Consider the following 21,770-nt stretch of genomic DNA (forward strand, 5'->3'; position numbering starts at 1 on the left):
CCTGTGTACCTGGTGCTGTCCGTGACAGTCAGAGGAGGTTTGAAATCCATTCTGAAGTGTGTGAAGATGACCTCAGTGCAAAAACAAAAAACAGTTGCAGCAAAAATATGCCCAGCCTGGACAGCTTCATCTCGTAAGCGCAGAGTAAGCGGGAGAAAACTGGATCACAGGACTCATTCTTTAGCCCAAAGAGACAGCACGTCTCTGATAAAAGCAGAGGAGCACAGGGAAGACTTCTGTGTTTCACCCCACATGCCTCAGGCTCTGATGAGTTATCCAGCATGAATTGGGCACTAGCTAAAACGCTTCAGTGCTTTAAGAAAGAAAAGTGAGACCAGCTTTAATTTTCCTTTTCTGCTGTGTGAATAAAGCTCCTTTAGTCAGCTATGCCTTTAATGCTCAGCTTCGCGGGGCCCTCTGCTCCCTCTATAAACTCCCCCCTCACCCGCTTACTTCTACTTTCCACTCTTTTAATTGGCAAAAGCCAAGAGTATCTGGCAATCATTAGAGACAGAAAGTTATATATTTGTGTGTGTCGGTGTATGTGTGACTGTGTGTGTATCTGTGTCTGTATGGTACGTGTTTGTGTGTGTGTGTACTGTACCTGTGTATGTGTGTGTGGTGTGTGTGTTTATGTGTGTTTTTTTCCCCTTCCGTAGTTGCTGACAGTCCCATTTGAATAGCACCTCCAAATGAAATCTCATTCTGCTCTGTTCAGAAACATAAAACGTACCAGGAAGGTCAGGTCTGGAGGCAATCGGAGGAGAGTCTAAGATGCTTGTGTGTGAGTCTTTGGGAGTGACTGTAGGACTATGTGCTGAATCTGGGCCCAACTCGCATATTGCTGAGCTGGTAAGCAGAGCAGAGGGGGCGGCTAATCATGTAGCCATCGATCTGAAGGCTGGAACGAGGCGGCCGTGCACACACATCATTACGCCGTCACTGCGCCCTGATAAAGTGGCTGCTCGCCATCACTCAGATTATCACTCAGTACACCATGCAGGTGGAAATGGAGACACATCACCTCTTTCTGGTTGGCTGATTGCTGGAAATAAACAGGGAGGCTTGTGACATATTCACATACAGGAAGACTCATACCTTACTGTGTCAGTACAACCTGATGGTTTCCTATATGCCGAGACACCAAACACTGTTTCAAGGCAGCCTTGACAGCAGCACATTGAGCTGTTTGCATTGAGGAAGGTACCCAGTCTAGAGCAATGTACTGGAATAAGTGTGACTATGGGTGAATTTGGAAAGTCAGCTCAGGAAAACACACACGAGTACATATACGTTAAGTCAGCAGACTTAAGTGCCTATCAAATGCAGCTCCCGGAAGCAGCTCAGCCTGCTGAGTATCTGTGTCAGCACATAGATATGAAAGGTAGAAGTCAGCCGCTGGTCAATCGATGAGAACTCAACCAACCTGAAGCACCAGCCACACAATCCCACCAGAGGGCAGAAGGCCGTAATGGTGCTACTCAAAGGGGGCTCTCTCTCCTGCTCACACACAGCATTCAGCAGCCGGTGCTCGTCTGAGACGCTCCCCAGCCCTCACATCCCCTGACACACCGCGATCAAGCCCTTTGAAAACCCTCCCTTAATGAGGGCCTGCAAGCTAATGTAGAGAAAAGAAGCAGTGAGAGGAAGAGAAAAGAGAGAGGAAAGATGAGCAGAAACAGAACTTTGACTTGACACAACAAAGCTTCAAAAAAATAAAAAGAAGGGTTACGGCGCCTGGTGCCGCACATCGCCTCCCGAAACCATAGAGGAGATGTGACAGAGACAACAAGTGCTTTTTCATCTCTCGATCCGTTTCCCTTCTCCTTTGACTGTTTCCCACAAGGACACAGAGCAGTGATAAGTGTACAGCCTTTTAAAGGCTGTTCCCACCATAGGCAGCACCAAAGCTCCCTCTGCCTTAAAGGGACCAGGCACCAATGAAGCGAGGCAAGGGGAAGGAGGGACGAATGGACAAAGGGCTGAAGCTACTCACGGATCCTGTTCTCCTTTGGCCTCCACCTGATCTTATGCCTTCCTGGACCTTCAGCAGCTACACTGGACATCAGACTCCACAGGAGAAGGAGAAGCAGGGCTAGGAGCTGAGCCTGGGCTGCCATCCCATTCGCCAGGGTTCGAAGACTCACTGGAAGCATGTGGCAGTCCTGGAACTCTAGCGCATTGCCCCCTGGCAGTTAGAGGTCTAGATAATTTCACTCCGTGCTGTTACCCGGAGAGTAGAGTCGTCTGCAAGTTTTATAGTTATCCACCAGCTAGATACAGTTCAACACTCACCCGCATGGGTAACCACACAAAGTTGAGCAAGATTTGGGTAGCTATTTGCTGAAATGTCCCTCTGTTCCATGAGCATGTACCCTATCGTTCAGGATGTGCTGTACGTACAGCTCACCCTCCATAACATCCATTTGCGTGAAAACATTCTTCGCAAAACTTTTCTTATATGAAGAGCAAAAACCAAGAAAGTTTCATCTAGGCTGATCTAGAGGAGACAGTTCAACACCCCAGAATGGCCACAATCGACCCCACCAGTGCCCCCACCCCCCTGTTCTGTGCAGGTTGTATATCCCTCCTTTGAACTGCGGTGGAGAGGGTTGTAAAGAGCAGCTCTGTCATGGGGAAGCTGGCTTCTGTCACAGCAAGTAAGTGCGGAGGATGCTGGAGCGATAGAGAGGGAGTGCGAGGAGGCAGGTCAGAGAGAGAGAGAGGAGGCAGGAGAGAGAAGGGAGGGCCGGGCCAGGAGATGCACAGCGGTAGAAGGACGGAAAGCAACCATTTCTTGAGTATGACAGCTATCTGAATTGTGAAGATACTTCAGACTGTAAGTAGACTAGCCTGCTATTCCCCCTGCACCTGCTCTGTGTGCAGACATGTCTAATCAAACTCTGGTGGCAGGAGCAGCAAAGCCCCACACATCCACCCATCCTTTCAGACCCGAAACGAGAGTTTCGTTTGGTTGAGCCATATATATGGTCATGCACATTTATACATACTGCAACATAATATTCAACATTTTAATAAATAATATAGGCAGATACACACAGTATGATCTTAAGTGTTTTAGCTAAGCGCATAAATAGAGTGCACATTCATCAGTCCCTGCCACTCCCCCCATCCAATCCCATCATCTGTCAGGGTTACAAGAGCAGCCAATTAAAGAACCCGGTGGCTTCTTAGTTCTCTACCAGCTACGGCCAGGTCAAGGGGATGGATAAACACCAGAATGCATTCAATTAGCTATAAGGACATTAACCTGAAGCAAAGGGAAAAATCCACCATATTTCTTCCATTAGAAACATGCACAAGTGAAGTATGATCGTTTTGCTAATAACTAATAATAACTATTCTAACAATGGCAATAAGGTTAATGCTGCACTTTGGTCAGCTAATTTCTACCTGATTTCATGGAGAATCTCCAGCATAAGGGTGTCCCAGTGGACTGTGGTGCCACACCTGGTCATGTGCTGCCCAGTGCCCTCTTAGGATAGGCCTGGATGATCAGACTGGCTGAAAGAATGCATGTATCCAAGTACAATGGTTCTCCGCTCTTCTGTGTAGCAGCCGAGCATTTAAACATTTAGGAGCAGCTTGGGAAACCCCAGCCTACTGATCAGCACAGTGCGCTTCAGTCTGTCATCAGCTCTTAATCTCAATCGATTGAAGTCACTGATTTCGCTTGGTGTTTGGGGGTCACATGACGTGCCATTTGTAAATACTGCTACAACCTTCAGAAGCAGGATGCTAAAGGGCTAAATTAGGGACTAACCTGCCAGCCACGATGTGCTCAGGACTGAAGTCACCCTGACTGTCTTTATAGCGTGGGGGATAGGGAGAGGGGGCTCTGCACTCTGCATAACTCTAATGCTCAGTGCCACACAGCCTCATCCTGAAAACAACGGAGGCCGAGCTTATAAATCCAGCTACGCTCTAAGCAGATTTACAGTCACCCTTATCAGTGGCGGCTCAGGGCTAAATGATTACGTGACAAAATAACCTCAACCCCTCCGATCCCAAACAACCCAAGGCTATGACGTCCCCTAATGGGCATGAAGAACAGCCTCCCTTTTGCTGTTGCTCAGCCTGCAGGGTCAATGTTAACGGGCAGCCGCATCACCACAGCTAATCAGGCTCCTGATTGACGACAAATATCCCACTGTGGACAGGACAGGATATTCCAGCTGCTCCAATGAAAGCACCTTCTTGTCACCTTCGGATGCAGCATCTCTTGGCACCCGGCCTAGTGCTGGTTTTACATTGTAGTTACATTATTTAATGCATCGCTTACACATGCCACTATGTGCCCAGACTAAATGGTATTGCAGCTCACGTTCGGGCTTCTTCAGGATCCCTTGCAGACCCTTTGCTTGTGTTTAAGGTGTAATGTGTATTTTTGAGGGATGCACAAGGTTGTGGGGGCAGCCAGCCGATCCTAAGGCTGCATTATAAGCTCTGTGTTGTAGGGAGAGCAAAGTTTAGAAGGAAGCAGAGAAATGAGCCATTTACAGCCTTTCACACGTAACTATCAGATTCATTACTAACTATCTGGCAGGCATTACTTGATAATCAATAATGCAACTAGGAATTCTTAGGTCCAGGAGCAAAATCTGTGTTTCCTCTCACTCTCTACTGCCTCTGCTGCCCTTCCCTGGGCCTGAGGCAATGTTTAGATTGCCCCCTCTGTGGCATGCTTGCCGATAACACTGTAACAAGGAATGCAAACACAATTTCTCTGATTGCAGTATGAATTATTCACTATGATTGCAAATGTTGTTTAATGGCCCCAGTTTGTTTAAAAATGAAGTCCATGAAATGACACAAAATGCTGGTCTTTCGTAGCCATTACTGCAAAGGAGGTTCCACATGAGACTATGAAACTAGGAGAGGACAGGGTTTTAATTCAAAGGGGCAATCATGTCAAATTTTCCCATTCCATTGGGACTCCATTTCCCAAAATGCCTTTGCTGATTGTACCTCCAAACCTGGAAGTGTGAAGCTGCAGTAAGTATCTGGGGGCGCAGTGTAGCCCTCCCCCCGCCACACCCCCCACCACAAGAATGATGCCCAGGAAGGGAGAGCTTATGGCAGCACCAGAAATCATCTACATTATACATCTCCTATATTCATTCATCCATCCATCCATTTTCTGTAATGCAGGGTCGCATGGGTCTGGAACCTATCCCAGATGCTATAGGCACAAGGCAGCAAATACCCCAGGAAGGGGCGCCCACCCATCACAAAGCACACCCACCATTCACACTTCACCTTAGCACCTTACCATGACAACACGGGGAAAACATGCAGACTCCACAGACTGGGGCAAACCCCAGTCCCAGAGGTAGAAGACAAAAGCCTCTTACGCAACCCTTTACACCTCTTATATTCACATTTTTCTTTTATTTAGGAGATGATAACGTCCAAAACATTTTTTGGGTAAGCAGGGTAAGGTAGCCCCTGGACAAATTGAGGTTAAGGGGCCAACAACAACATCACTCTGCTGACACTGGGCTTTGAACCGGTAACCTTCTGATCACATTCCCAGCACCTTTACACACAGAGCCCCACAAAGCCCCTTATCACATTCTGCTGCCACAGCATATAAATTGCAGCTAAGGGCATGCATGTGTCCACACTATTACTCTAGAATAAGGGAAGCGTTTTGGGGTGACAGGCATGGGCAGCTGTGATTGACTTCCTGAGCACAGGTCACGTCAGTCAGGGATTTTCACCTCACACACGCAAATATGCACTATTTCAACACACAATGACAGGGTGACATAACCGATGATGGGAAACAAAAGAGATTCCTGCTACTGATTAAATTTTACAAGCCAGCGGCTTGCAGTGGTGGAGCTATAATCTGTCATATCACGCTAACCCTGATAAAATTAATGTCGTGTCTATCAATCCATGTTATTTGCTTAGTGTAATTCCTTGCTTAGGAAAACTGCATAAAATGTGTACGGAATCTTACCTTATTAGACACAACAATTTCAACTTCATGTAGGCGATGCTTACAGAGATTCTTAGCAGAGATAAACGCTGTTTACCCCCGGAGCGATTTCTACTCCACCTTGCCCTTTGATGACACAGGCAGCTAAGCAGTTATGTCATCTACTTAATGCCCTTTGAAAGCAGATATGAGCCTGTTCCTCTTGGTTGATGGAGAGGGACCCCATCATGAAGAGCAGCTGGTTCCTGAAACAGTAGCGAAGCATTTTGTTCTGCCAAATTCTCTCAACCCTGTTATCTATCAGAAGATGGCTGCATCTACGACACACAATTCACAGCCTTATAAAGATGACCAGTCACAGATTTAACACAGCTCAGCTGGACAGCAATGCCACTCAAGGATTTGAACCTGCAACAGCTCTTAAACTAAAATACCTCACAATGTAATTGTAGATATTATGTACATAATGTTGCATATATTTGAAGTGTATCATCAACTCAAACAGCGGTTTACTTCTACTGTGCTTTGTTGATTTCGAGCCCTTGAGACTGTTAAGCTCTCAGTGATGTTTTTGTTTCTTCAAATCACCTAGACATTCCATTTGATGCAGGGGCCTGATCAACCGCTAATGATGTCAGCGTAATTTTAGATAGCATCGCCGAGCTGTTGTTGTGAAAGCACGGAGGCTGCGTTTTGCTCACTGCCTGCACACGCTCAGGCTGTGTGTGTGTCTCTGGGCATTTCCCGAACCCTGCAGAGAGATAATAATATAGCCTGTGCCACCTGCAGCGCGTCCTGACAGGCTTACGACAGCATGTGGACAGTATGATGATAGCGTGTGGACTGCGTGATGACAGCACCTCGTCACCTTCCCAGCTCTGCCGGAAGGAGCCACCCAATACGTGGTCTTGAGTCACCGCGGACGCTGACATATAAGCCCCGTAAGGCACAAGCGGAATGTTCCGGAGGCCTCCGCTGGCTCCTTCAGTTTCTGAGCATTTTGCAATGTGGAGGCAGGCATGGAGATCTGGGTGCAGCTGGGGGTGACATCTTTTGTGACAAGCCTCTGTGGTGAAGTTGCAACTACCTTTGCTGTTCCCCGCCCCCCCCCCCCCCCCCCCAAAAAAAAAAAAAAAAAGCAAATTACAGGCATGAAAAAAACAGAAACAGAGCTAAACTAATCAGCTGCAGTACAACAGTTGGGGGTGGGGGTCAACACCTACAGTCCAAGCACACAGCAGACAGCACTATATGAATTTAATATTCACCGGGGAAGGTAGCTAGGATACTAAAGGCTGAGTTACATCAGGGCTTCCCCACCTTTTGAATGGGTTGGGGGTCGGGTGCCGGCGGATCGATCGGCGATTTCATACCTTTAACTATTTCCATTTTTTTTTCAAATGAGAACAGAATGTACAAGTGTGGGACTGCTAAAAAATCGATTCTATATAGTTTATTTTGGGAAATTAACCCCTGGACTACATGACTGAAACTGGAGATGCTGCTACGTTACACAGTGCATGATGTCACTTCCTGTCGCCTGTAAAAATAGCCCCGAAGATTCTGGTCGACAAAAAATGTGACTTAAGATTTACGAGCTAATGTTTCACTAATTGCTATTGTTATATTAGCAATTTGCTGTGCATAACCCAGCCTGTTAAACATGATGGAACTGATGCATAAATAGGTTGCAATACGGTATTGACTAAAGATGCGGGTGAGAGTGGAGAGCAGAAGATCGATTTCTGACTCCTGGGTGCTGTCGCTTACGGCAGCCAATCAGGGCCCTCTATGTTAAGACTGCAGTGTACAGAGGAAGACAGGCAGCAAAAATGAGAATGAGAAACGAGAACTCAGAAAAAACACATCACATTCTCTGCTGTTTTCTTGCCTCCTTGGCAAGTCAAGGAGCCACAATTCCACTCTCAGCACGGCCTCATCTCAAGGCTGTGCTTCCTCTGCACTCCCTCACGCCACATTTTGCCTCTCTGCCTGTCAGCAGCCCCCTCCCACTTCGACACGATTTACACCCCTGATGGAATGTGTTCGCGACCCCCGCCGACAGTGCATACCCCTTCAGCTGACCTGCCGCCCACACCGGGTGACTGGGAATAAAACTCAAATCCAATCTCAAGGTGATTTGAAGAAGCAAAAACGTCCTGGCAACACTAAGAGCATAACAACCTCAAGGGCTGATTTCACAACATTTATTAAAGTAAATGCCTTATTGCATGTAGCATGTGGCGGGGAAAGAAATTACATGTCAGCCATTTAATCGAGTTTTAATTACTTAGCTTATGACATTTTATAAACTTCACCTTTAATACACGTGGCGTTTGCGTTGCCTCATCATTATCCCATTTGAAGTGGAGGTCTGACCACCAGGGGTCAGTAGTGTGTTCACTTGAGTTCACTGTATTTGCTGGTGATCAATTATTCAAGAGAATCTCTCAAGACGGCCTCCGCAGCCAACATATAACACTTAACATGATCAACAAATTACCCAATATCTTTTAGCAACACGATAAACAAGCACAGTAGTTCACCAGTTGCACACGCCATACGTACGAGTACCTGCCAAATCTCACAGATGTGTTACCCCATTTTAAAAACATCCCTTTACACAGTTTATCCACCAGGAAGGCCCTGAACGCGATTTATAAAGGTTTCTCACAGAATATGTCACTCATCCGTCTTTCAACTGCTTATCTAGCTCAGTTTAGCGAGGGAGCATGGAGCCTGTCCCAGGCAGCTGGGGAGAACCCTGGACAGCATGCCAGTCCGGTGGAGGGCCCACAGGCACGCAGGCATTCAGATAAACACCACGGGCGATTCACTGACCTGACTGCAGGAGGAAGCAGGACAACCCAGAGTGACCCCACACAAAACTGAGCGGACATGCTGACACACTAGCATAGGTGCGAACGGCCCACTCTGGATGTGTCAGGCGACAGACTAGTGCACGCACACACACACACACACACACACACACACACACACACACACACACACAGTGTTTAATTTGAAATTAGAAACATGATGCTTTATTTGTATTTTGAAATTTGACTGAAATACAGTACAGCACAATAATGATACTGTAATGATGAAAACTGTCCAGTCGGTGGCGCTGCACGCGCAGGTAATCGGCGGAATGAAAAATCTGAGAAAAAGTAAAACGTAGAGCGACCCGACAGCGCAGTACGAGTGGAAATGTAGCAAAATGGGAGGTGTGCGACCATGGAGTGCCATCCACCAAGCATTACATCTTCGTCAAATGGTAATTCTATCCATGCTTTGCTTCTTTTCCTTCTGGCGCAATAGATGTACTTTCATCACAGTTGTGCTCTGTAATAATTCCTTGACATATTTATTACTAGCTGCAAAGGCGCGAGATGAACCGACGTCGTCATTAAAAGTTCATTTAAACTACTTCTGGTTTAAGTTTTTATTATTATTATTATTTTAAAAAAAAAATTCCTTTTTTTGAACATTTTTTTATACTATTAACAGGTAGGCTTAGTGGCAGAAATGTACCATCTGCTGCTATTGTACATCGCTTTGGACAAAAGCGCCTGCTAAATAAATAATGTGAAGTAATTAATAATTTAAAAATAAAAGCAATGTTGATGTAAACTGCAAATTTCTGAAACATTACGCTATTTAAGTGGCATATATTTCTTTTGAGGGTAATGCCATAAAATGAACAATTCATTTAAATTTATGATTTTATCCATCCATTAATCCATCCGCCTTTTGAACTTGGTCAGATCCTTGTTAGTGACGAGAGCAATTTCTAATTGAAGCATATTAAAGACGCGGCGTCTGTACAAATCTGATATTCGCCCCTAGGGGGCGGTGCAGCCCCACAATAATAAATTCTCCGTTCGCTGACCATGGGTTTCATATAGTCGCTGATGAGTGCGACTGCTCACGGTTTCTGTGGGATTAATTATTGTGTCCTTCATCAAAACATATTAATGATTGATGCCGCGTGTTCCCAAACTCACCAAAACGGCCAAGTGTGGGCGTGTGTTAATTGCTCTAAATAAATACATAATACATACACTTAACACTGGCGCTGATCATAGCGCTTTCAATTTCATCACGCTAGTCTGCGCGTTTTTTTTTAATTATTATTAATCAACCAAAACCTTCCCATGCGTAATAGCCGCTGGTGGAATAATTTTTAATTGCATAGAAAAAACAGCAAATAAACAAATGATCTTTCTAAAGAGCCTTAGTTCGAGTTGGGTAAGCTAATGCATTAAGTTAAAGTCAGCTCTCAACTTGCGAGTATCAAAATATAACAAGAGAACCAGATATTTTCAGGCGTGACGGAAGCCGATTATCATACTGAACGCAATATTACTCATCATTGCCATCGTGAATATTATCAACCCATTCCATTCTGTCCATAACCAGTACAGGCAATGTAAATTTGAATTCATATTGACTTCATCCTGTATTAGGTGGTTTTTAAATAGCTGAAATGCTTATATCCTGTATATTACATATATATGCAAGTAATACAACCACACTCATTCATAGAAGGCAATGAATAATTTGGGAATGACGACGACACAAAGATAAGCCCATTCCCCCATTTAGATTTACTATTAAATTTCATTTTTCTAATCCTTTTAATCAGGAGCATGCGAATAAAACCAGCTGGCAGGTACCCGTGTTAAGACATAATTAAGTATCTGATTGAATTTCACCGTATACCAAAGAGTATCTGTGCCCAAGGCATGTAATGGGAGGGGTGAATAGGGCACAGAAAAGGAAGGGGGAGCTAGATATTTGCACACCAGACTGGTAGCTTTCATTAAGGGGGTGTTACCATGCCAACGGACAGATGCAGACAATTGCCTGCTCCTGCAGCTCTCGCTATAGTAAAAATAAGATCACACAAAGCCCACGTGTCAATCATCCAGACCACTGTCTGGTCATGAGTGATATTTCATTGGCCTTTATACCTGAAGAGATGCAGCCCCCCAAGCCCATCAGCTTCCATATTCAGAATGGGGGTGGGATCACGCAGCCAAGGTGTGGTTAGGACCATTGATCACCGATGGGGGAGTGGGTCAGTTGGTTTTGGACAAATCCTTGTCTCCTCAGAGCATGCCCACATGCAGTCCTCAAACAGGCCCTCTCTCTGTATCTGAGGGCAGAGTTGTTGTTAGAGATTTTGGGGCCCAAAACAGCATATCATATTGGACCTCCATCCCCTGTCACTGACCAGGAAGGGGCTGCCTGTCTTGGTGACTCTTCTGCATGGACAGGCGCATGAACACACAGGGTGTCGCATCTTTTTAAGGGCTGAGGGGGGAGGAAAGGGCAACCTGGTGCCTTTCAGCAGCTGATAACAGTGCACCATTACACCTGCGGCCTACCGACAAGGCCCATAAAAGCAGCCTGCAATCAGAAACATCTCTACTGGCGCCCCCCAGTGTCTACAAACGGGATGACATGCGCTGTACATACTGTTTAGTAGAGCCATCAGACACCTGCAGCCTCCTAGGACAGTCACACATACATTGATGCCTAAATGACAAAAGCCTGACATTGTCTGCCTCTTTTTACTCTTCGGGATTTTTAGTAAATACGGCTGCGGGCTTCTAAAGGAGCAGGAATCACTGACATCACATAAACACCTAAACCTTCTCATTACGTGCTAATGATCCTTTCATAAATATTCATTCAGCATGTATCTAATCAATTCTACAGGAGTCCTGAGCCCATCCAGCACCTCTTTGGTGTCTGGCAGGGTGCTCAGTGCAAGTGGATCCTCTTTCCCGAAGAAAAGCTTAGAAGTAAGTAGATTAAGGTAAAATATGACTGGATTTGAAATCGATTCTTTATAGTTGTGTTTACCCAGTCTTCATGTGTTAAATATTAGATATAAATCCCATATATGTACTTTGTCTTTCCAGTAACATCCCCAATAAAGAAAGTGCAGCCTTTGCAATAAAGCCTTGAGTCAAGAAAGCAATTTAACAAAGATTTCTTAAAAGCTTTATTCAGGTGCTGAATGACATCAGATTAGCTGTGTGAAACTATCCTATGAACAAAAACACAATGTTTGTAATTAGATGTATATATTATTTAGGTTAGACAAATCATCAGCTATCCATTTTATACACTGTGCATGTCATACTAGCTGAGGGTGAATTAATGACAATATGATGGTGAAATGATATCACTCATGTACACTACCTCCAGGGTAAAAAATGATCCTCTGGGGTTGGGGGGGGGCAAAGCCCATCAGGCTGCCCTAGTCTTTATGTAGACATGATCAGTCTTCATTAGTGTGCATGATGCCTGAGCCGTGCCCCTCTTTCTGACAGACTATCACATTCTACATGGTAGCACTACGGTGTAATATGACAGAGCTACATTGTCATGGGGTGCAAAAACTACTGGGGAATGGTTTCTAATAGTTATGCCTCTTCTGGATGGGGGGGGGCAGTTTGAGAGTGCAGGCCACTGTGGGGAGGGGGTGCACATCAATACATGGGGATGGGCTGAGGTATAATTGTGGTGCCCTTATTGGTCAGTGGTTCTCCTCCACTGGGTAGTGCTAATTACCCTGAGGACAGAATTAGATAAATGGGAATGGGGGGGGGGGGGGGGGGGCTTTGTGCAGTGTTTCTGGGCAGGTTGTACTCGGATGGGTATTTCTGTGCTCTTTGAGGTGCAGAAAGGGTCAGGCACACATACACATGGACTGTCTGAGCTTAGAGATGGTCATGACTCCCTAAACCAATGATGTTCTCTTAATGGGCACTTCACACAAGAGGGTTTCACCCCAGCAGACAGTATGTGCAAATGGGCAAATAGGGAGTCTATCTGTAGTGGAGGTGGGAGCCTGTGTCAGGACTGCAACACAGACTTTGTACCCCAGTAGGACAGTAGGGATCCTTAGTGCCTGTGGAGTATTTTTATCAGTTGGTCAAGGGGATTTTTTTTAATGAGGGTGTTACACTAAATGGGCTTTTTATTCGGTAAACTTGGCTAGTAACTGGTGGGAGCCCAGTTTGCCTCCAGATCTGCTTAGAAGGAACCCAAGCAGGGCATTCAGAGCAGCCTTTCTGCATGCCTCTGGTATTACTTTTGCACTTGTAGCCGTCCTGTTGGCTTCAACGTGTCTGACCTCTCTCATTAAAAGAGGTTGTTTTGGCTGCAGGAATCCCATTCATGGATGGATTTTGGGTCATCACACCATTTTCTGCATACAACAGGCACTGTAGTGGGAGAGAAACCCCAGACAGTGACTGTGTCTGAGATGCGGGAGCCACCACGCCTGGCACCAACTATCACAGCATGTTCATATTCGCTTAGATCAGGAGTCTCGGCTGTTCTAATGATAAGCTGAACGGGAAGTTGCCCTCTTCATCTTGCCTGTATGCTTTGCGTATTGAGTCACATCCTTTTGGAGCATGTGAAATAACACAGCCACCCAATGGATATCTAGGATATGTTACTGTCTCAGAAGAGCTTAAAACTACAGGGTATCGTCTGAACAGCGCAGTATCTCTGAGGGACGTTTCTGTCGCCTGATTTCTGCCATGGTGTGGTGAACAGAGAACCAGTCAGTGTCTAAGCACCTTCAATTAGCATCCTAATCTCCGAACTACCGTCGTGTAACACTGGCTGCTCTTATCCCAGAACAGACCACAGCCAAACATTCTCAAGTGCCCAAATCTGAGTTGTTCTCAGTCATATGTGGTACATTGACCTTCTGCTTCACACACACGTCTAGACCTTGTGGAATATATTACACTATTTCAACTTGTCTGTTTCATTAATGTAATTTTCCTACATTATGCTTTTATGGAGGCTCAGTCCCAGCCCTGTAACATAAAAATAAAAACTCCATCTCGCTCCAGCACTCTCACAAGCTGCTCTAACAGATGTGGCACGCTATATAAAGGGCGCAGCTTTTCAGCAGCTAATTGTGGCGTGTTGAACACGACTGTATCACTTTACAGGGATTAGCGAGCGGGGCAATCACCCGGAAGCGGCGGGTTAGGTGCTTCTTGGCCTCAGAAGGATCGGCCTCTTCTGGCTTAATCTGTATGTGTGGGGCAAGCTCTGCCCTCTGGAGGATGGAGATTATGGAGGGGTGGCCCCTGATGGCATCTTCGGGGGGGGGGGGGGGGGGGGGGGGGGGGGGACACTGCCCGCATAAAAAGATGCTCCATCAAAGGGCTTAGAGCCAGTAACATCTCATTTGCATTTGACTGTATAGTTGGCTTTGCTGCAGGTCTGTCTGCCTTCATTGCTTTCCTGAGTGCTTCTCACACGCCTGTTGATTGTAGGCAGCAGATTTATCAGGATAACAGAGACAGGAAAAGGGGGCCAGATGTGTCCACAGACACCCCAAGCCAGGCAAACACCCTGGGGAGACATTATGGGTCCAGCCAGCCTTTAATTAACCAGCTAAATGATGTAAAGTTTCAGGCACAGTTTCACCTCCATGCTACTAATTCATGGATAAAGTGCACAAACACACACACACACATACACACACATTTGTATTCATATCTTTGTGGGGACCATTCATTTCTAAAGGCAGAACCCTAATCCCAACAATGACAATCTTAACCCCTATCCAGCCCTAACCTTAACCATGAGTAACCAAACCACTTACAGTTTTTGGATTGCAGTTACAGATTTTTTATAAAACTGAGGTTATTGAGGACATTTTTTTCGGTCCACACAAGGTAAAAAGTTACAGCTTTTTATCACATTGTGGGAAAATCTGGTCCCCACAATGAAATAATTACCGAAACACATTTACAGACATATAGACACCCTTCCAATCTTCTGAGGCCCAAAATATAAAAGCTGGTAGCTGTGAAATCCTGCTCCATATGGGCTGTTTGTGTCACGCTCCTCTCTCTTACTCACAAGCCTCGTCTGTTCTCCTCTTTCCGTTCCTCTCTCTGTTTGATAGCTGTTCCTCGTTGCCACAACAACGGCAGTCAAATGCATTCCTTGTGTCAGTTCCAACCATGTCGTCTGTGCAGTTATGAATATAGGAATTGCGATCTTTATCAGCATGTCGATATGTTAATATTGAAAATGGTGTGATGATCACCTATAACACAGAGTATAAGGAGATGATGTCTGATCCCACCACGCCTGTAAAATGATGGCGATGTAATTTAAAAAAATGATCAAATATCATGATATATTCCATATGTTACATTAAACTGTACACTTGCAATGTACTTCCTGTAAATGACTTCATTTAATCATCTACAAAGGGTTGCATTAGTTAATATAATTAAAAATGCACATTCTGCCCCAGAAAATCCATTATTTGTAACACTGTGTATAAGTTAGTTTTTAATGCAGGTAAAATGGATATAAGCACATAAATTCACACTGTGATGCATTTTAAGGGAAATTAGCGTAAAAGATTAGTAGGTTCTGTCACGACTGAAAATGAGATTACAGACACAAACACACGCAGAGCAGACGCAGATGAAGGCACATTCACTCGCACGGGTTGCTGCTCTGCTGTGCTGCTGGGTTTAATACGTCCACTTTTCTGCGGCACTCAGCCGCCGTACTGATTGGCACGACTTAATGGCAGTTTCAGTGTAATTCATCAATATTGTTTCAAAACAGCTACACACAAAAAAATAAATGTTAATTTTACTCCCAGCTCGAGACACATCTGTGTGTAGTTCTCCGGGTGAAAATCTCATTCTTTACGCCTTGAATATTGGTGTGAGAAGCGGAACGTTAAGTTTTTCATGAGTCTTGGTTCATTATTCAAAAATGATTTCCTATTGTGAGACCAGACTGTATCTTTGAGGACTAATTTCAGCGGCAAAACAAAAGCGGAGTTAAAGACCGCGAGAATGCCCCCGCCCACTTCATTATCATCTGTACTCATTAAGAGTGATAGCAGCTCAGCATGATAAGCAGCCAAGAAGACCATCAATCACGCTTAAAGCTGATGTCGGGAGTGCACTGGAACACAGCCAGCATGCAGCGCACGTCCCCATAGCAAAGGACGCTCAAGACGAACTTACTGCACTTCTTTCCGTCTTAATGATGACGATTTGGCAAACTTTCCTTCTGCTATTAATACATAGAAATACAAGAGAAGCATCCATGCTGCTGATTTCACCACTTTACAGCCTCCAGGCAGGGACAGGCTCTATTATGGGCTCCATTTTTTATGTTTAAAAGACGTTTACGTTTTTCCACCGGCTCTCGATAAATCATTTTGAGCGGCCAGACTGAGGTGACGCGCACATGATTTGAGCCTGGCTTACAATCACGGCGCTCGCTGAAAGTCACACAGGGGAATGATTCAGCCTGCCAGGCTGTCGCCACGTGTGACCGCACGGTCCACCGTGATAGGCCAGGACCCAATGGAGAGGTCACATGGCACCAGGCCTATTCATTTAGCTTGTTAGCGGTCCTGCTTCACTGCCTCTGCAGCAGTAATTGTTTTGACCCTGTGGTCACTCCTTTTGTTTTTTCACGACATGAGACAACCACTCCTCCTATACACCCCCCCCGCCCCGGATCCGTCATTCCATGCCTCGCTAGCTAAATGAAGCGAGCTGGATTATATGCGGGCTGCCTGCATACTGACACGACCTTCTGAATGTGTCTCTATTTATTTCTAATATTCCTGGATACAGCAAAGACAATGATGGGTGACAGAAGTAAGGGAAAGTTTTGTAATGAGAGAAAGAGAAGAAGGTGTAGGAGGAGTGTGTGCGACCCACTTTGGTAGGATAAATACCAGGCGTGTGTTGTGTGTGGGGGGCACGCTTCCTGAAAAAGGCCAGGCCATGCACTCTCATGAGGGGACAGCAACCTCTTGTAGCGCTGGGTGAGTAACGATGCCCTGGATGTGGAGTGGGGGGCACTGTGTTGGAGGATGTGGTGGGGCAGAGCCAACCTGATGTCACAGCGCTGTGCTGGGTGGGGCTGCCGTCAGAGCCATGTGATGTGGGAAAGGATGGAATAAACTGGGATTTTACATGAATGTAGGAGGGGAGCTGGTTAAAGGAAAAGGAGACGGGGGATTAAGGCAACAGACCCCCCCAAATGTAGCGCACTGGTTATGTGGGATGGTTCTGAGCTGAAAAGCAAATAAAACTAAAGCCTTAGATGTTTTTTTAATGAATAAAACGCATAAAGTAAACATGGATAATAAGACACCCCCATACCCCTCCCAGCCTAAAACAGAGTTCACTTGTGATGTAAATCCTTGTTTTTTGTTTTAATCCTATTAACACAGCAATATTCTGTGAAAAAAATTGTAATAATAATGTTAAATGATTTTCAGACAAATTAGATTACTGTGGATTTTTCAGTAAATTTTTAGGCTCGTCATAGTGTGAAAAAAAACAAAGATGACCTTCTATGCAGATTCTAAGTGGATCTTGGATAGAAATGACCAAATGACTAATAGCATATGCTGATCTTGGAACTACTCCTGTTAAATATCCCAATTGTGTGAAGTTTTCAAGCAGCTGTAAAATAAATGTCTGATGTCTGATCGAGTATGAAGTTCCAATGTATGTAATTAGTGAGGAGAAACACCGTTAAGATATTAAGAATGAGAAATGTATCCACAGAATCATAGAATGGGAAGTACTGTACTGTACAGGAGAGAGAGTATAAAGAGAGAGAGAGAGAGAGAGAGAGATAGATAGATAGATAGATAGATAGATAGATAGATAGATAGATAGATAGATAGATAGATAGATAGATAGATAGATAGATAGATAGATAGATCGATCTTTAAATCCATGGTTTCTAAAGCCTGCACGTCCTCCACAGGAAGCTCCAGAAGGTGAACCACGAAGTCAGAGCAGGTCACTCCAGCTGGAGCCGGATCCAGGGCTAGAGCGTCTGCACAGGCTGAACCACTTCTCACCCCCACCCAAGATCACAATGCCAAACACGTCCTATCTGTGCTCACCTGGATTACATGGCCAGGAGCCCCCCACCAGCCCCCCCCCACCGCGAGCTGCCTGAACAGATGGCAGGTGTTTGCTACTCAGAGATGTAGCCTGGTAGGACCCCCCAAGCTGGAGAAAATGCTAGAGATCCTTCTCATGAGCATATGCCCAACGGAGCATGCCTTGTTAGTTAAATGCATGCTCCCTCCCCCCTCACCTCCTAATGTATGGGGGCCCTAGCAGACAAGCAAGGAGCCCATGCTGTACCTCCCCCATACTCCTCCTGTGCCCAGCGGGACCACCGAATGTATGTGGATCAAGGGCCTCCCCTCAGGGGGGCCTGACCACTCAGTGCTGTAATAGGACCGCCTGGGAGTTTGGCTTCCAACAGAGGGGCGCAACTGGGGCAGCCCCCCCATATACACACACACCTGGCTTAATTAGACCCAGTAGGGAAACTCCTTAGTGCTCTGTGTGATAACCCTGTATCCAAGGAGGGGCTCTCCGTTAACTTAGCGGAGTAAGTGGTGACAGCAAAGGGCTTTTCCCTTTTTGGGCCAACCTTCTTAAGCCATAAAGAATTCATTTCGGAAAACAATTATCATGGCAGGTGCTTTCCCAGCCATATATGGAGCTGTGCTTCTGATGGATGTATTTGTTATATAGAGGCAGCGGAGCATTGAGAGGTGTAGAGATACATCAGCACACTGTCCCCCATGCTCAGCTACATTTATTAGCCTTAGTACTCCAGGCTGAAAGAACAATTCTGAGGCGGTAAGCTTGACAGGAAAGAAATTCATAGTAAATATTAATAACATCACTGAATCTCTAATTATGCAGATCAATTACTTGTAGCTTGCTTAGTCTTCTTCTAGGGTGAGTTTCTTCTGTGGAATGGATAGTCTGACAAAATGAAACTTGTGACAGATCATCTGTCAGGAGACTGAGGAGTGAAGAGATTATTTCTTCAGCCAGGCCATGTGAGCATCTCACGCTGGGATGAGACCTGGGTTCAGCAATCAGAGTGTCCAGCTGGAGAAGCTCAGCAGGCTCTACGTCCTGAGGCAGCGAAGTATCTCAGTGAGTAGGTGTCGGCTTGTCAGCTTGGTCTGTCTCCTGGTGTTTGTGAGCGTTTCTTTCCTGGACCCCCCCACGACCAGAGACACGATGTTCAGGTGAACTGATTGTGTATGTATGTGTGAATGTGGACTGTTCAGGGACAGGGACAGAGACCTTGACTGCACAAAGAGGTTCTGCCAAAAGAGCCGATTCATTTAACTTGGCCTCTGTGTGCTTTGGGATGGTGACACAGAAGAGTTTTTTTTTTAATTAATTAATTTAGTGGGATGTCTGGTCACTTTTAACAGGAAGACAAGGTAGAAGGAAATGAAAACTGTATTAAGCAATGGGTTTACCTGAAAACAGTCAGGAATGACTGAAGATAGTTTTACTGGTGGGGGGCATGGTGGCACTGTGGTTAGCACTGTCGCCTCACGCTGCTGGAACCAGCGTTTGAGTTTCTGCCATGGCCCTGTGTGTGGAGTTTGCCTGTTCTCCGCATGTCATTGTGGGGTGTACTCCAGTTTCTCCCCACAGTCCAAAGAAATGCTGAGGTTAATCTGTGTTACCAAGTTACCCATAGGTTTGTGCATGTGAGTGAATGGTGTGTGTGTGTGTGTGTGTGTGTGTGTGTGTGCTCTATGTTGGGTTGGTGCTCCATACTAGCTTGATCCCTGCCTCATGCCACAACTCTGAACAGGACAAGTGGTTAAAGAAGATGGACGGATGGAATTTTACTGTCAGTTTTCACAATGTGCATATTGACTTCTAATAATTCCTTATTGGAGTCTGTTTACACTGTTTACACTGACTTTACACTTTACAATGACCAAATTACCTCCAGTATCATCACCATATGGGCCAAAGTCACTACAAGCTTCGTATCAGAACTTGACTAGGCACAAATTTATAGTATAAAATCTAAAAATTATAAACAAATATGGTTTCAGATAAAAGATGCATGAAGATTCATCAATGATGAACAAACATGAGATCGGTATTTCACTTGTGTTATTCATTACTTGTTCAATCAGTAGTTCGCAAAGGTTTACAGAATTAACAGGTATAGTAACAAATACAGTAACTGCTTGAGAAAAAACGTGTCACTATTCATTAATTATGAATTAACATCAGAATGTAAGTTATGTAAGTATGTAAGACTTTAGTTTTCGGCTGCATCACATCATACATAAGTAATAGCATAATATTTTATTTGCGCCCTGTCAAGTAAAGTCTTACTGCATGTTTCTACATTGGAACCAATTATCTAATGAAATAAGAGTAGCAGCAACAGCAGGCAGGAGAGAGAGGGAGAGAGAATATTTGTACAGGGCAGAAAATCGAAATGTGATTGGTCAAACCCCAGAGAATGACCATACAGGGATCAGGGACTGTGTATCGATTTCCACTGCTTTGGCTTACTGCTTATTTCAGGCCATGGCATGGGGATTAACTTCCTGAGCTGGACCTAAGAGACGAAACGACCCATGAGGAATGAAGACAGCAGGCTTCACCATGTAGGACACACTCAGCGACTGTGGACGTGCCAAGAAGCAAAGGAGGTACCTTCACATCGCTAACATGTTTATACAAGAGAGAAATGAATGACAAAAGTTAAAATGACAAAATGAAATAGATCAATGAGACTGAAATGGAAAAGGTGAAATGCAAGCAGAGGAACTTGTGCTGCCGATGTATTTGGAACATACAGTATATACTGTCACTTTAATTGATACTAATAGGTCTATTAGTATTAAATGGTATTATCTGTCTTAATAAAATCCACATTATGCACTATCAACAGTACTTAAAGAGGAAGCACAGAACTGCTGACCCTTTTTAAGAAACCAATGACAATAAAAAGCACTTTCCTCTGAACGTATAAACAGCCACATAGCTACACATAGCAGCAGATGTGATGTGATGTCATGCCTGTAGCAGGTACCGGGGAGGCAGAAGGGGATGACAGCCTCTGCCATCGCCCCCACTCTCTCTGAGGCACAACGCAATGCACCCCTCCCCCCACCCACCCCCAGAGGACCCGGTCAGCTGCCTGAGTTCTCCGTGTCAGCGGGATGCAGAGTAATCCTTCACTGGTGTGTGAGCAGTAAAACCAATTAACAGAGAGATGAATGATGTTCTGCTGTGGAATGACACTACAACCCTAATGTCCTCCAGTATAGAGGAACCGTCCGTTGGACTGGCCGCACTGGGAGACCTGCAGGCCCACGCTGGCCGCCTACACCTACAGCCAGGACCTTCAACACAAGGTCAGCTGGTCTGGGTGCATAATTGGCGAGGACATAAACATTTGGGTCATTTTGGACCCCAGGGGAGGGAGGGGGCTTATACATATTTATGGGTAGTAATTGAGGTAAACAAGCCCTTGTGTGAGTGTGTGTGTAATAAATTTAATAATTGCACATTTATCGCGTAACACATTAGAATTTACTACTTAATAGTCCCCAATGTTTCCTTTTTCACAATGTAATTTATAAAATTTAAAGTTAAATATATTTCACTGTAATAATGGAATCTGCCAGATATAGCATTTTCGATGTTGCTCCCTGACTAAAATTGTATTATGTTTTTAAATATCAGTTCCACATGAAAACCTGTTGAAGCTGAACATTCCTGAGTCATTGCTGTTTTAATTCAGCCCCGCCCCTCCACAGTGATCTAAAGAGATTTAACATGCATTTAATAAAAAAAGTAGTGAAAATACCCGTAGACCATAAAAATGGCAATAACCAGTGGCTTACCAGCAGGCTTCATGTGCAACCCCATCCAGATAGGTCCAC

The 21,770-nt window shown here is 45.1% G+C and overlaps 1 protein-coding gene and 1 long non-coding RNA gene across 3 annotated transcripts in view; one reads left to right on the forward strand and one right to left on the reverse strand.

The window, feature by feature from the left end:
- Nucleotides 1-21,770, reverse strand: part of robo1 (roundabout, axon guidance receptor, homolog 1 (Drosophila)) — a 262,844-nt gene that overhangs the window by 193,222 nt on the left and 47,852 nt on the right. The gene's annotated exons all lie outside the window — the stretch shown is intronic.
- Nucleotides 18,598-20,993, forward strand: LOC125711619 (uncharacterized). Its single transcript, XR_007383049.1, has 3 exons — nucleotides 18,598-18,990; nucleotides 20,404-20,531; nucleotides 20,908-20,993. It is a non-coding gene; the product is annotated as an uncharacterized LOC125711619 (long non-coding RNA).

This window comes from Brienomyrus brachyistius, chromosome 17, assembly GCF_023856365.1.
Source record: "Brienomyrus brachyistius isolate T26 chromosome 17, BBRACH_0.4, whole genome shotgun sequence".
In the NCBI taxonomy this organism is placed as follows: Eukaryota; Metazoa; Chordata; class Actinopteri; order Osteoglossiformes; family Mormyridae; genus Brienomyrus; species Brienomyrus brachyistius.